This window comes from Schistocerca cancellata, chromosome 2 (assembly GCF_023864275.1).
Source record: "Schistocerca cancellata isolate TAMUIC-IGC-003103 chromosome 2, iqSchCanc2.1, whole genome shotgun sequence".
NCBI lineage: Eukaryota > Metazoa > Arthropoda > Insecta > Orthoptera > Acrididae > Schistocerca > Schistocerca cancellata.
In genome coordinates this window covers 514,529,119-514,543,438 of record NC_064627.1, presented here as the reverse complement: position 1 = coordinate 514,543,438, position 14,320 = coordinate 514,529,119, and the positions used below count along the sequence as shown (strand labels likewise).

The following is a 14,320-nucleotide window of genomic DNA, read 5'->3' as shown; positions in this document are numbered from 1 at the left end:
GCTAATACTTCTTCCTAAGAATGTCATTGTTTTGAGAATTAAATTTCTGTACTTGATTTCCCCTGCAAAAATAAAAGCCCAGTTTGACAAGAAACTCCACTGTGCACATCTCAGTTTCCCCATTAATTTAATAACTGTATGTGATGTTAGGACAGATGTTAGGACAGAATCACATGTGGATAGAAAATTTTGAATATAAATTAAAAAAGATACACAAATCAGTTCTCCTCCAGTTTCATTACCTTAATCCTGAATCATATTTTTCTGAACTCTCTATCCTCATCTGCTTTTGCATATATATATGCACCTGAACTTTGAGGCTAATACACTCTCCTCCAGTTTCATTACCTTAATCCTGAATCATAGTTTGCTGAATTCTCTATCCTCATCTGCTTTTGCACATATATATGCACCTGAACTTTGAGGCTAATACACTGTACATCCAGGAGTCTCTTGCTGTAGAGTTTACATATAGAATTCTAATGAATATCTGTACACGTCATTTGTTGATGTAAACAGTTAACTAAGTGGCCTATCCACATCAGACCGTCTTCAAAAATTGCTGAAGTTTTCACAATTTTCAAAAGCTTAAAGAAAATTTCTCTGGCTTTGAATTTCTGTTGCAGCTGTAGCCAGAGCAAAATATTCTACTTCTGTTAAGCATTGTAAAATGTTTATCTTCTTATAGATCTCCCATCTGTTTTAATTCCTGAATTAGCATCAACATAATACAAAATAAAACATGAATTTCTATCTATGTGATATATTTCAACATCAGTTCTTCCTTTAACATATTGAGAAATTTGCTTCTCACCCTTTTAATATATTTCTCCAGGTTTATTTTGACATATGTTAGAATAGTTAACTGATGCACTTGCACTAGTTTTGAGGTGGTCATTGTGTAATTAAACAACCAGTTCTACAGCTACAGCAATGCTCTGAATACCATAGGGTCCCTTTGGACAATACTACATATTAGGTTCTTCCCTTTCCATTCACATTCACAGTGTGTAAAGAATGATTGGTTAAATTGCTCTGTGGATGCTGTAATTAGTGTAATTTCATCTTCATTGTTTGTACTGGAAATATTTGCATTCCTAGACTCCTCATTTAATATAAGTTCTTGAAAATTTGCAAGTAGTCTTTCACAGGATAGTGAACAGCTATCTTCAAGTGTCTGCCAGTTCAGGTGGTTTGTATTTCTGTGAGGATTTTCCAAATGTCAAATAAACCTGTGATCTATCCTATTTCCATTAGGATGGATCACAAGTGTGTTTCATAAAAAATTTAATTTGTGGATTGACTGTGTTTTCCTAGCATCCTGCCAATGAACCAGAATCTGCCACCTGCATTACCTACAGTTGAGCCTATATGACCATTCCATTTCATATCCACACAAGTTCTTACACCCAGGAATTTGTATGCTTTGACTTATTCCAGTTGTGACTCATTGGCATTAGAAGTAGAGTGCCATATTTCATGTAATTCTGAACATTGAAAGCTAGTTGGCAATCTTCACACTACTTTGAAATTTCATCGAAATCTGGCTGAATAGTTGTGAATTTTTTTTCATGTGGTACTACAGTACAGGTAACAATATCACGTACAAAAGCCTTAATTTGCTATTATTATTGTTTGCCAGGCCATTAATATACAACAAGGCTCCCTAACACACCTCCCTAACACCTGAATTTACTTCTTCTTTGGTTGACTACTCTCCATCTAAGATTACACGTTACACCCAAGAAATTCTTAATCCAGACACAAATTCAATTTGATACCCACATGATTAGACTTTACTTAATAAGGTTTAGTATGATACTCATCAAAGGATTTTTGGGAGCAAGTATCAGTGTATTGAATGCTAGTTTTGTGGACAACTTTTGCTGCACTTCTTGTCGAGGGTTGTCTCCTGTCCTTTCTTCAACCCATGATAAAGCTATTTATTTGAGGAATCCACATGGTTAAAAATGGTGTTATCTCAGTTACAAATTGTATGTAGAATATACTAGGTATTCCATCAGGCCTGGGGTCTTGTTAAGTTTTAGTAATTTCATCTGTTTCTTAACCCAGCTGACACAAACAATGATATCACTATTTTTTTCAGTAGCATAAGAATTAAGGGCAAGGGCAACAGTCTGGATGATTGACTGATCTGGCCTTGTAACAATAACCAAAACGGTCTTGCTGTGCTGGTACTGCGAACGGCTGAAAGCAAGGGGAAACTACGGCCGTAACTTTTCCCGAGGGCATGCAGCTTTACTGTATGATTAAATGATGATGGCGTCCTCTTGGGTAAAATATTCCGGAGGTAAAATAGTCCCCCATTCGGATCTCCGGGCGGGGACTACTCAAGAGGATGTCATTATCAGGAGAAAGAAAACTGGCGTTCTACGGATCGGAGCGTGGAATGTCAGATCCCTTAATCGGGCAGGTAGGTTAGAAAATTTAAAAAGGGAAATGGATAGATTGAAGTTAGATATAGTGGGAATTAGTGAAGTTCGGTGGCAGGAGGAACAAGACTTCTGGTCAGGTGACTACAGGGTTATAAACACAAAGTCAAATAGGAGTAATGTAGGAGTAGGTTTAATAATGAAAAGGAAAATAGGAATGCGGGTAAGCTACTACAAACAGCATAGTGAACGCATTATTGTGGCCAAGATAGATACGAAACCCACACCTACTACAGTAGTACAAGTTTATATGCCAACTAGCTCTGCAGATGACGAAGAAATTGAAGAAATGTATGATGAAATAAAAGAAATTATTCAGATAGTGAAGGGAGACGAAAATTTAATACTCATGAGTGACTGGAATTCGAGTGTAGGAAAAGGGAGAGACGGAAACATAGTAGGTGAATATGGATTGGGGCTAAGAAATGAAAGAGGAAGCCGCCTAGTAGAATTTTGCACAGAGCACAACTTAATCATAGCTAACACTTGGTTTAAGAATCATGATAGAAGGTTGTATACATGGAAGAACCCTGGAGATACTAAAAGGTATCAGATAGATTATATAATGGTAAGACAGAGATTTAGGAACCAGGTTTTAAATTGTAAGACATTTCCAGGGGCAGATGTGGACTCTGACCACAATCTATTGGTTATGACCTGTAGATTAAAACTGAAGAAACTGCAAAAAGGTGGGAAGTTAAGGAGATGGGACCTGGATAAACTGAAAGAACCAGAGGTTGTACAGAGTTTCAGGGAGAGCATAAGGGAACAATTGACAGGAATGGGGGAAAGAAATACAGTAGAAGAGGAATGGATAGCTTTGAGGGATGAAGTAGTGAAGGCAGCAGAGGATCAAGTAGGTAAAAAGATGAGGGCTAGTAGAAATCCTTGGGTAACAGAAGAAATATTGAATTTAATTGATGAAAGGAGAAAATATAAAAATGCAGTAAATGAAGCAGGCAAAAAGGAATACAAACGTCTCAAAAATGAGATCGACAGGAAGTGCAAAATGGCTAAGCAGGGATGGCTAGAGGACAAATGTAAGGATGTAGAGGCTTATCTCACTAGGGGTAAGATAGATACTGCCTACAGGAAAGTTAAAGAGACCTTTGGAGATAAGAGAACCACTTGTATGAACATCAAGAGCTCAGATGGAAACCCAGTTCTAAGCAAAGAAGGGAAAGCAGAAAGGTGGAAGGAGTATATAGAGGGTCTATACAAGGGTGATGTTCTTGAGGACAGTATTATGGAAATGGAAGAGGATGTAGATGAATATGAAATGGGAGATACGATACTGCGTGAAGAGTTTGACAGAGCACTGAAAGACCTGAGTTGAAACAAGGCCCCCGAAGTAGACAACATTCCATTGGAACTACTGACAGCCTTGGAAGAGCCAGTCCTGACAAAACTCTACCATCTGGTGAGCAAGATGTATGAAACAGGTGAAATACCCTCAGACTTTAAGAAGAATATAATAATTCCAATCCCAAAGAAAGCAGGTGCTGACAGATGTGAAAATTATCGAACAATCAGTTTAATAAGCCACAGCTGCAAAATACTAACACGAATTCTTTACAGACGAATGGAAAAGCTAGTAGAAGCCAACCTCGGGGAAGATCAGTTTGGATTCCGTAGAAATAAAGGAACACGTGAGGCAATACTGACCTTACGACTTATCTTAGAAGAAAGATTAAGGAAAGGCAAACCTACGTTTCTAGCATTTGTAGACTTACAGAAAGCTTTTGACAATGTTGACTGGAATACTCTCTTTCAAATTCTAAAGGTGGCAGGGGTAAAATACAGGGAGTGAAAGTCTATTTACAATTTGTACAGAAACCAGATGACAGTTATAAGAGTTGAGGGACATGAAAGGGAAGCAGCGGTTGGGAAGGGAGTAAGACAGGGTTGTAGCCTCACCCCGATGTTATTCAATCTGTATATTGAGCAAGCAGTAAAGGAAACAAAAGAAAAATTCGGAGTAGGTATTAAAATCCATGGAGAAGAAATAAAAACTTTGAGGTTCGCCGATGACGTTGTAATTCTGTCAGAGACAGCAAAGGACTTGGAAGAGCAGTTGAACGGAATGGATGGTATCTTGAAGGGAGAATATAAGATGAACATCAACAAAAGCAAAACGAGGATAATGGAATGTAGTCGAATTAAGTCGGGTGATGCTGAGGGAATTAGATTAGGAAATGAGACACTTAAGATAGTAAACGAGTTTTACTATTAGGGGAGCAAAATAACTGATGATGGTCGAAGTAGAGAGGATATAAAATGTAGACTGGCAATGGCAAGGAAAGCGTTTATGCAGAAGAGAAATTTGTTAACATCGACTATAGATTTAAGTGTCAGAAAGTCATTTCTGAAAGTATTTGTATGGAGTGTAGTCATGTATGGAAGTGAAACATGGACGGTAAATAGTTTGGACAAGAAGAGAATAGAAGCTTTCGAAATGTGGTGCTACAGAAGAATGCTGAAGATTAGATGGGTAGATCACATAACTAATGAGGAAGTATTGAATAGGATTGGGGAGAAGAGAAATTTGTGGCACAACTTGACCAGAAGAAGGGATCGGTTCATAGGACATGTTCTGAGGCATCAAGGGATCACCAATTTAGTATTGGAGGGCAGCGTGGAGGGTAAAAATTGTAGGGGCAGGCCAAGAGATGAATACACTAAGCAGATTCTGAAGGATGTAGGTTGCAGTAGGTACTGGAAGATGAAGAAGCTTGCACAGGATAGAGTAGCATGGAGAGCTGCATCAAACCAGTCTCAGGACTGAAGACCACAACAACAACAAGAATTAAATTGGAGCCTAGTAACTAGGTACTCCTTTTTAAAAGAAAGTTTAAAAATGAAGTTCATTTCTGCTTGTGCTTTGCTACTCTCAGTTTCAGTTCCTGCATCCCTCTGTATGATTTATTTCAGGTCATGTCTCCATAAATGTCTTCACTGGAGTTGACTTCCATCAATGTGCTACATTGTTTTCACTCTTCTGTACTGAATCTGTTCAGTTTTTGAATTTAGTGTATTGAGTATGGATCGATCCCATTGATTCTCTGTGTATAAATTCCCAGACAGAATTTTGGGTGTATGGTAAACTCATATGGTATGTTCTCCTGCCTGAAGAATATCTTCATCTCATCTGAAATTCATTCACGACCAATGTCACATTCAAGTTTGCTGATTTAAATATTAAAATGGATAGTAACCATTCTATAAAATACTTTTAAATAATAAAAAAACTTCAATTTTTGATTGAAGACTATAAACTGCAATAAAGTGCATATAATCATCAAAGAAAGTCACCTTACATATCTTTCCATGAAAAGTTAGATTGATACCCACCACACAAAGGAGGTATTTCACTGTAGACAGCCACAATGACAAAGAATAATAGAAATATTCAGCTTTTGGACTATGCCCTACATCAGAAGTAGAAAACGCACAGACATTCACACAAGCACAACTCATACACAGATGACTGCAGTCATCTCCATGCACTATGGCATTATTGCAGGTACAGCATTGGGAAGCTGTTCTGCAAGACAGAGAAGGGGGATAGGAGAGAAGTGAGAGAAATATTAAAGAGTCTGTACCTGTGTGAAGGTTGAGGACAGGGGGGTTATGGGAATGAAGGTTATTTTACTGCAACTTATTAAAATCTGGTAATGATGGAGAGAATCCGGATGGCACAGGCTGTGAAGCAGTTGTTAAAGTGAAACACATACTGTTATGCAGTATGTTTAGCAACTGGGAGGTCCAGCTGTATCTTGGGCACAGTTTGGCAGTTGTCATTCATGCAGACAAATAGTACGTTAGTAGCCATGCCCATGTAGATTGTGGGACAGTGGTTGCAGCTAAGTTTGTGTATTGTATGGGTGCTCTCACAAGTAACTCTGCAATGGATGGAGTACAAGATGTCTTTGACAGGACTGGAGCAGACGATTGTCAGATTGTGTATGGGACAAGCCTTGCATCTGGGACTGTTGCAGGCATATGAGTCATGAGGCTGAGGGTTAAGGGTTGAGAGCAGGGGTGTAATAGGGACAGAGAAGGATATTCCATAGGTTGGATAGGCATAGAATAGTGTTGTGAGATGGTGGTAGGTTAGTGACGAGAATATTTCTCATTTCAGGGTTCAGAGAGAGCTAATTGAAACCTTGATGGGGATTATGATTCAGTTACTCCATTCTCGGATGGTATTGAGTCACAGGAGCAGTGTTCATACATACCCAGACTAGATATGTGTGGGATGGGAGATGACTGAGGAGCCAAGCCATGGGAGATTTGTTTCTGAACAAGGTTGGGAGGGTAATTTTTGTCTGTGAACACCTCAGTGAGATTCTTGACATATTTTGGGAAGGAAGCTTGCAAATATAGATGCAATGACATAAGGTGGCTAGACTGTAGGGAAGGGACTTCTTGATATGGCATGGGTGGCAACTGTCGATGTGGGGGTATTGCTGGTGGTTGGTAGTTTGATGTGGCTGGAGGTACCGATGTAGTCAACCTCGAGGTGGAAGTTGATGTTGAGGAGGGTGGCTTGTTGGGCTGAGGAGGACTAGGAGAAGTGAATGGGGGAGACACTGTTGAGGCTTTGGAGGAATGTGGATAGGATGTCCTCACCCTCAGTTCAGATCAAGATGTCATCAATGAATATGAACTAGGTGAGAGGTATGGGATTCTGCATGGTTAGGAAGATTCATCTACATAGTCCAAAAATGGGTAATTGTAGGTAACGCCTTCAAAGTAGAAGAGTATATAGTTGGTATGAGGACCAGGAAGAAGGTTGTAGGTTTGGAGTCAGTTGGACTTTGGGAAAGGTTATACTGAATAGTGGCATGGCCATTGTCATTAGAGGATGTTAGTATAGAAGAAGGTGACATCAGTAGCGACAAGCAAGGTGCTTGATGGTAAAGATCAGGAACTGTGGTGAATCAGTGGAAGAAATGGTTGATGTCTTTTCTATGGGAGGGTAGGTTATTGATTCACAAGGGCAGAGATTCTCTCTGATGGGGCACAGCAACCAATCACCTGAGGCACAGTTGCATTCAGGCCTTAGCACATGGAGACAACAGTGATCATGTGTATGAGTCGTGCCTGTGTGAATGTGTGTGTGTTTTCTATTTCTGATAAAAGACATAATCCAAAAGCAGTGTATTTTTGGCGTTCTTTTTCTTTGTGTATGTCCATAACTCAATGCCTTCTTTATTTGGTGAACAGCAATCCATCCCTTCTACATTGTTGTTATTCCATCATACATTTTTCATTGCTTGATTTTTTCCATCACAAGAGACATGCTGTATAGGAACAAGCACATCACTATCTATTAATTCAGATGCTCATTTGACTGTAGGCAAAGCATGAGTTAGTTATAAACTGCATTACCTTCTTTATAACTCAAACATTTATTTACAGATTTTGAACACCTGGCCTTGTTCAGTCATCCAAATTATTTATGCCACACAGCAAAATCTTTCTCTAAAATACAGCTATTCCAATTTTCCCTTGTCCATTTGATTATGAGAGTATACAATCCATAATCTTTTCTGTTTCCTATAGATACAGTTTTATTTTGGTTGTGAAATGAGCTGTCTGACTTTCCTAAGCCAATATGACAACCAGCCATTTGTAATTTATGTGCTAACAACTTCACCAACGATGCACATTGGTAGAAAGATACCTATTTTAGCATCTTCAAGTTTCCTTATAGTAGTTAAAGAGTGAGTTCATTAATTATACGCGTCATTGCTCCTGAGTCCAAAAAATACTCTATTTTTTATCAGTACAAATTCTAGTAATAACCAAGACATCCAGATTATCTTCATTATGAGTTGTTTCCAGTGAATTTGCACCTACACTAGCGGAGTTGTTACTTTTGTGTTTTTTTTAGTCATTCTTTTTTACATTGTACTCTAATATGACTTACTTTTCCACATCTATAGCAAGCATTTGGGTTATGATTTAGTGCCTGCCAGCCAAGTGCCATGAGATGTTCTTGTTACTTGACCTTTCCTCCAGATTCTCTGTAAAAGAAATGCTGTCACAACAAGAGTTCTTATTGTGATGTCTTGGCACTTTTAGAATTGTACTGCTTCAGTTCTTCACCTGTTAGTGTACCTTTTACAAAACTCAAGTTTTAAAGTCACTGTAGCACTAACAACAGCTACAAATGACAAATATATAATTTCTTCAGTGATAGCGTTGAATATTCTAAAATCTCACATTATTTTATAAAACTTCAAAAAGTGATTTTCAAGAGCCTAAATGCTGGCATAAAACTTCATTAATAACAATGTCTTTAATAGTAAACATTGATTAGCAATATCTTTAAGCCCAATAGTTTCAGTTACTTATTTTTAAAAATGTGTAGGTAGTTTCCTTGCCCCAGGCACTATCCAAGTGGCTGTTCAAAATCTGTTGGTTTTTCTGTGCCACACTTTCTGTCATATTTGTGATGTGCTTCTAGTTGACCTTTCTTCTGTGCACATTGTTCAGCAGTATCATCTTGAATAAACTCCTCCAGGTCCATATAAGGCTTTTCTGTAATACTCAGTAACTTGAACTCACTTAAAAGATGTTAGTCGTATATTTCCTGTTGCTGAAACTCATGCTAGCAAGTAGAGGTATTGTATATCACTGCCAGACAAGTGAAAGAGAGAGAGAGAGAGAGAGAGAGAGAGAGAGAGGCCATTACTGACCTTGAATCTAAAGTTGTAACTTCACTTCTATTACAACACCGTCAGGTGGCTTGCAGAGTGTGGATGTAGATGTAGAATTTTTGTGCTTTTGTTGTTACACCAGCACATTTAGCAACTCTGCTTCTTAATTAACTGCTTCCCATTACAACAGTAACACACTGACAAAAGAAATTGCAAAGAAACAGAATGCATATAAAGAGAAGTTGATGCTCATTATGCAGTTACTAATTTGTTCACATTGAAGTGTCACACAGTGTTTGCCACTAATATCTTGTAAGTAGTAGAGTCTTCTTTAGGTAGATAATGAAGTTCTCTCATTATAGCGATACGCGCGATCTCTTTTGCAGCACGCGTGATCCTTTTTTTCGCCACTCGCTATCTCTGTTTTTGAGCAACGTGTGTTCTTTTCCCCTGATCTGGACATACTTGCTTGGTCTGGTCAACTTTTTCCGTATTTTTCTTATTTAGTGGTCTTCCTTTGGTATTGAACATTACCAACACAATTTCTTTCTTTCTCGTCCTTCCCTCCGCGTTTTATTCTTTCTTATGATTACTATTTCAATTTTAGTTATTTAATTTCCCTACCCACCAGTTACCCACTATGTACACTAATCCTATACCACATTATTTACATTCATTCCGGAAACATGCATTCACCATAGCCACATACTTTTCCTCCGGTCCTGCTTAACCTTTGGAATTACCCTTAAAGGGCTTACCTTAAAAGTTCCCATCTCCGGGTGCAATTCTTCCTTCCACCAATCTCTCCTGGACTTCCAGAAACTTCAATCCTTAGCCCTTACCCAACTTGTCCTGAATCTCTACACTACTTCATGTAACCACCACTCCCAACAGCTCCTATCTCTCTTCAAAGTCTTCCACCTCTCAAACCCTTGCTTGGAGAACACACTCAGGAACATCATCCTAGAAGCCAGCTGCAAACTTGAGTTCCATGCCACACACCACCTGAAAAAACTATCCACAGTGCTAGTGCAACACCTAAGAAGTGGGGTCCCTCTCCCTATCCCTCACAAACACCAACCACAACAGAACCTTCAACAAACCCCCCTCATAGCCAAAAAACCTAGCCTAGCCACCCTACTCAATCTCCCCATCCCAGCACATACCCCACACAGAACAAATCTCAACTATAACCACAGTCAAATGCCACATATCGCCAGTCCCAATTCAGTCCTAAACCTCTCATCCAGATCCCTCTCTCCTCCAGAGACATCAGTTCTATCAAAAGGCTTAACCTTTAGCCCCACACCTAAATTCAACCACACTGCCCTGGTTAAAGATCTCCTCTCATTCACCCGGAACCTCAACTGGAAATATCACTTCACTACCCAAACACAGCCCCCAAATACTAGACCCAGTGTTGAACCCCGTCTAGAACAGTTCCGACTGCCTTCTCAAAGGGATCCTCCTCCCCTCCCCCAAAACCATCCCTTGCAGATATTTCAGGAATTCCTCACATCCAGTGTTGCCTCCCAGTCCTTCTAGAAGAACATTCCGACAACCCCCAACATCACCCCAGCTGAATCCCGTGCCATTAAGGAGCTGAAAATAGACCGCTCTATTGTCATCCTACAGCGGATAAAGGCTCCACAACTGTCTTACTTGACCGTGTGGAGTATGTGGCAGAAGGACTGTGTCAACTCTCCAACACCTCAACCTACAAAGCTGTTACCCACGATCCCATTCCCTCCATCCAAACTGAGCTGCAAAAAATCCTAAAAATCCAAGGTCCCTCACAAGGCCTCACAATGGCTTCCATAGACTTACTCACTCCACCTGAGCCACGTACCCCTACCTTCTACCTATTACCTAAAATCCACAAAGAGAACCATCCTGGCCGTCCCATTGTAGCAGGCTTCAAAGCCCCAACCGAACGTATCTCAGCTCTGGTAGACCAGCACCTCCAACCTATCACCCGCAGACTCCCATCCTACATCAAAGACACAAACCACTTCCTAGAATGCCTCACATCCATTCCCACTCCTCTCCCACCTGAAACCTTTCTTGTCACCATAGATGCTACATCCCTTTACACAAACATCCCACATACCCATGGTCTCTCTGCCCTTGAGCACTACCTCTCCCAACGCCCACCCGAAGATCTTCCAAAAACCTCTTCCTTATCACACTTACCAACTTCATCCTCACCCATAATTACTTCACTTTTGAAGGCCAGACCTACAAACAAATCAGGGGAACGGCCATGGGAACCAGGATGGCTCCGTCCTATGCCAACCTCTTCATGGGCCGCATGGAGGAGGCTTTCCTGAAGACCCAACAGCTGCTTCCCGTGGCCTGGTATAGGTTTATAGATGACATCTTTGTGGTCTGGACTCATGGTGAAGAAACACTCCTTAATTTCCTCCATAACCTCAACTCCTTTTCGAATCTGAATTTCACCTGGTCCTTCTCCAAAACCCAAGCCACCTTCCTGGATGTTGACCTTCATCTTGTTGAAGCTCACATCCACACCTCCGTCCATATCAAACCCACAACCAAACAACAGTACCTTCACTTTGATAGCTGCCATCCATTCCACATCAAACGCTCCCTTCCCTACAGCCTAGGTATTCGTGGCAAACGTATCTGCTCCAGTGACGAATCCCTCAACAATTACACCAATAACCTGACCAGTGCTTTCCTCTCCCGCAACTATCCTGCAGACCTTGTCCACAAACAGATCTCTTGAGGAATACATTCCTCCCCGTCCAACAACAATGTTCCTACCCCCAGACCACACAGAAGCATCCCCCTTGTCACCCAATATTATCCTGGCCTCGAAAACATCAACAAATTACTCCGCCAGGGATATGATTTTCTCAAGTCAACCCCTGAAATGAGATCATCCCTTGACAAAATTCTCCCCACACCACCCAGAGTTTCCTTTTGTCGGCCCCCTAACCTCTGTAACATCCTTGTTAAACCATACAATATTCCCAGACTACCTTCTCTACCCAGCGGTTCCTACCCCTGTAACCGACCCCGCTGCAAAACCTGCCCCATGCATCCCCCCACAACCACTTACTCCAGCCCCGCTACTGGTAAAACGTACACAATTCAAGGCAGGGCCACATGTGAAACTACACATGTCATTTATCAACTGACATGCCTGCACTGCACAACCTTTTACATCGACATGACAACAACTAAACTGGCTGAGCGCATGAACGGACACAGACGAACTGTCCGCCTAGGAGATGCCCAATACCCAGTAGCGGAGCATGCCCTCCAGCATAATTCTAGGGACCTAGGAACCTGCTACACCGTATGTGCCATTTGGTTTCTCCCACCCAACACCAGTCCCTCTGAACTGCGGAGATGGGAACTTGCGCTCTAACACATCCTTTCATCCCGCCATCCCCCTGGACTGAACCTACGTTAAACAACCCCACTCCCATTTACTCTTCAGTCTTCTCCTCTTTCCCTTTCCTCTTAGCGATTCACGCATCTTTTCATCCTGCATAGTTGTGTTTATCTTTATACTATATACCTCTTTACTTCTGTATGCATCCTCTTTGGTTTGAAGCTGGCACAGTACTTACAGTAGAATATCTTTGGCTTCCCTCTGACAACCATGCCTCCATCCTTGCTACCCTCCCTATTTTCCTTTCCCTGTTGCTTGATAACCTGGGTTGTGAGTAACTGAATCTCCTTTCCCTTCTTCCCTTTCTTTCCCCTCTGTCCTCCCCGATGAAGGAATATTTGTTCCGAAAGCTAGAAACATAAATTTTCGGTTTTGTTTTATGTGTATCTATCAGCTGTACTGAGCTGAGGTAAGTACTGGCCAGCCCCTCTATCTCTTTGTTAGTATTTGTTTCACATCTCTATATGAGATTTTCCATTAATCATTTAAAACATCCTGCAATGCTGTCCATAAAACTTCATGCATGTTCAAGAGTTGCTTCCTGCTGACCTGCCAACAAGACAAACATTTACTCCAAAATTTCTTGCTCACATGGAACTGGACAATGAATGGTCATGGAAGGATTCTGTGGACAAACAAATCTCAATTCCATCTCTAACAACAGGCCAATAAGCAGAGTTGCAGGATATGTGAAAATGGAAATTCTGCATGCACATTGCCCATTACCGTTTGATTCTATAAAGGTGACTGTGGGGTGTGGGTTGCGTAGGGCCATACTTTCATGACGAGATGAGTCCTGTTACTAGCACATCAGTGTCATTTCAAGCCTTCAGCAGCATAGATGTGTGGGTAGGAACATTTTTATGTAAGATTGCACTCCTCTGCATGCAGCACAGTCAGTGAAGTAGCTGCTGCAGAGGCAATCCTAGAATTATTAGCTATCATTTCCCTACAGCTTGGCCATCTAGATCTCCTGATATTAATCTGTGTGACTTCTGAAAGTTATTGTGTTCATTGCTGCAGTTACGAATGTTGAATTGAAGGCACACATTGCGCAACATATTTTGAACATGACCCCGAAGACACACTGATCTGTTGTGGAACATGCTTTTTCTCAATTTCAACTTGCAGCAGAAAATGGTGGACAACATATTGAATGAGTCTTGCACAATTAGAAACTAAAGTCATTTTGCTCTTTATGCTGTTTTTGACCCCAAAGACAATTAAAAACCTATGTTACTCTGCTTTTATGTGGTTTTTGGCCCAAGGAGAATTAAAAACTAGTGTCATTTTGCTTTTTATGCATTTTTTGGCCTCGGGACAATTAAAAAAACTGATTTTTTCCACAAATGTGGCACAACCTTGCCATGATGGATGGGCTTACCTGCACAAATGTTGACTGCTGAACTTGTGCAGTTATGCACGTTGAACCGTATGGATTGTGTAATGTGCAACTCAAACCATAGCTCTCACACTAAAATTCATGTTTCGTTTCTAGTTGGTCCCATTTCTGCTGGTGCTTACAGTGCCATCTATTTGTAAAATTTTCATTAAATTCCTTTTTGTTCCATGCTTTCTCTCCCTGCATCAGTAATATGTTGTTCATATTTGATGTCATTCTGAGCAGTGGTTCTTCTTATACAGTGATTTGAAACTGCAACTTCAGTTATGGGCATTCTGTGCTTCTCATCTTCACTTTAGTCTGACATATATGTCTGTGCATTATAATCACTTTCAGGCTACTGTTGAAGTGTTACTCTTAATTCTATCCTAAA

The 14,320-nt window shown here is 40.5% G+C and overlaps 1 protein-coding gene across 1 annotated transcript in view; it reads left to right on the top strand.

The window, feature by feature from the left end:
• The window catches only part of LOC126162061 (retinaldehyde-binding protein 1-like), a 174,595-nt gene that overhangs the window by 112,502 nt on the left and 47,773 nt on the right, over positions 1–14,320 (top strand). The gene's annotated exons all lie outside the window — the stretch shown is intronic.